Source organism: Strongylocentrotus purpuratus, unplaced genomic scaffold (assembly GCF_000002235.5).
Source record: "Strongylocentrotus purpuratus isolate Spur 01 unplaced genomic scaffold, Spur_5.0 spur5_scaffold_14, whole genome shotgun sequence".
Classification (NCBI taxonomy): domain Eukaryota; kingdom Metazoa; phylum Echinodermata; class Echinoidea; order Camarodonta; family Strongylocentrotidae; genus Strongylocentrotus; species Strongylocentrotus purpuratus.
Window position 1 is genome coordinate 36,448,052 of NW_022145599.1, and position 2,840 is coordinate 36,450,891.

Here is a 2,840-nt window from a genome sequence, read left to right on the forward strand (position 1 = left end):
TATGTTGAAATATTTGGTAATCATTTGATTTTTTTTCAAAGAGTGTGTGTGGGGGGGGGGGGGGTGTGGGGGTCTAAATGAAGCACTCTTTACATATAAAAGACCGCTATTCATTTAGTCACGAGTTATGGATAGCGGTCCTTATGAATAGCGAGGTAAATTGTCTATGGTTTGCTCGCTATTTATAAGAGCCGCTATTCATAAGGACCGCTACTCATTTTGTCAGGTGTTATGAATAGTGGTCCTTATGAATAGCGGTCCTTATGGAAAGAGAGCTTGTCCCATTGTGTGTGGGGGTAGTGTTTGTTTTTATGTGCTCCTTAGAATATATACAAAGTGATTTAAGAGTGGAATTTTTAATTTATTTTTATTATATTCTTCATAGACATTCATTCAAGAAAATAAGTTGACCAAAAGTCGGGACTCATTTGAAGTCTAATCAAGTCAAGACAAGTAATTTATGAGAAGGGAAAGGAGCTCTTTTTTTAAATTGGGGCACTTATCATAAGTAAAAAGGGACACTTATTAGAAAGAAAAAGGGGCACATTTGAAAATAAAAGGTGCGCTTATTTGAGTTAAAAAAAGGGTAGTTATTAAAAGGGGAAGGGGCACTTCATACAAAGGAAAGGGGGCCATTGTCCAAGAAAAAATGGCACCTCTCAGATTTTAATAGGTAATTATCAGAGGTGAAGGAGCACTTATCAAAAGTGAAAAGGGGCACTTCTCGTACCTGGATAGGACAACTTACTAGAGATTTAAAAGGGCAGTCATGAGAATGGAAAATGGACACTTATTGCAAAGGAAAATGGGAACTTGTCAAAAGGAAAATGGGAACTTGCCAAAAGGAAAAGGGGCATGTGTCAAAATAAAAAAGGGCAATCGTCAGAGGTGAAAAGAGGAAGGGGCACTTTTACAAAGTAATAGAGGCACATGTCCGAGTCAAAGTAAAAGGGGCGCTTTTCCTATGCACAAAAGGCACTTCTTACAAAGTTAAAGGGGCACTTTTCCTATGTAAAAAGGGGCCCTTTGGGGGTACTTCTTCTTCTTTTTTCTTTCTTCTTCTTCTTTTTCTTCTTCTAATTCTTCTTTGTATATATATTAGACATCCGTTTTCAAATACATCCCAAAACTAACCAACACACACAACATAAACAAAACAAAAAGAATCATATTTCAGTAAAGACAAAATAACAATATTGCTGAATTAATCGTGATTACACGGAGAGGAGGGGAAATTATGCTAACAAATCACTTTTTCTATTTTATGAAAGTGGAGAATCAATATATCATTATTTTTAGTCTTCGTTTAATTTTAATTGAATTACAATGACAAGGCCTTCTTTTCCAGCATATGTTTTGAGTTTTGAATAGCCAAGTAAGCAGGGAGACAATTTCTTTTTTGTCAAGAGTCAGACTGGGGACGACACGCGACTGAGAAGCATAATGAACGATCAAGAGAGGCGAGAGTTAGGCCCGAAGGGACTATACACCTCCCCATACGTTTCAAAGTTTCCTTGAACTTAGAGCAATATTCCAAACAATATTATAGTATTGGGGAACTTGTAGAAATCTTTCAAAGAATCTGGTCATCTTGGGAATTTACATAGCCTAGCGCTTGTTAAACACAGGAAAATCTTCTTTGTGTAATATTGCGGTTTAGAGATAAAGATATAATAAGAGATACTTTATATATATATATATATATACTTAGATTTGGTCTGTTCCTCCGTACAGTGCTCAATGCTTATGGGCAGAGCAAATAAATATATATATATATATAGGCTAGATAATATACGAGAGGGCGTAGCCGATAAGCGAGAGAACCCCCCCCCCCCCACACACACAATTTTGAATCTACATTACGTACATAGAGCACTTGCGAGCCTAAAACATGTTGCCGAAGCCTTAACTCAATATTTGCTCTACATTTTTCCAGAAATTTAGTGCGACGCCCCAAAGTTTTCATCAGACTTATTATAATTCTAATTAACATGTTTTCTTCAATTCAATTCAAGGTTTATTTCAACATTCAATCATTCAATGATATAATAAATATACTGTATACATGGTCGGCTGCCCCAGGGCTGAACTGAATATATGTTTCCAATTTAGTGGTAACAAGTGCATATGACATAATATTATTACATAACGTATTTGAGCAAATTAAATATAAGATGCATTCAAAGTTTTTGTGTAAAAAGCAAGAGGCATAGTTTGTTGATTAAAAATCGGGTATTCAGCCCGGTATTCAAGAGCTGGTCAATGAATTGTTCGCATGGTATTGCATTTTTTCTAAGACAATTTAATTTATATTTCAGTTCATTAAATATTGGTGTATGAGTTTTTTAAAATTACATAGCCATAGCCTGACATTTTTCTTGTTTAGAAACGACTTTTAAAGATTTTGCGGACATTCTCCATCACATTAAAATGTTTTCCTTCTAGATTTCAAACTTTAAAGAACCCGGCAACATTTTACAAACCCTTTTCTGATCCCCCCCCCCCCCCCCTCAAAATTATTTCCTTGTTTGACAGTGAGACACAATATTCAAGAATAGGGCAGATTATAAATATCTGAAAGAAGATCATCAATTGGTAGCTAGTTATATTATTAAACCATTCAGAAAATAATATAACTTCCTGTTGCTTTTTTAATACTTCATTTACAAATGGAAAATATACATATTCAAAATAGAACAAGGAGCAAAAAAATTAGATAAAAATTAGGATAGCACTGATATTAGCATTTTGTACAACTAGCACTATAAAGTTTGCACACGCTCTTTCGATGTGGCCGCAATACTTTTGCAACCATAACTTTAGCACATCCTTTTCTCCAA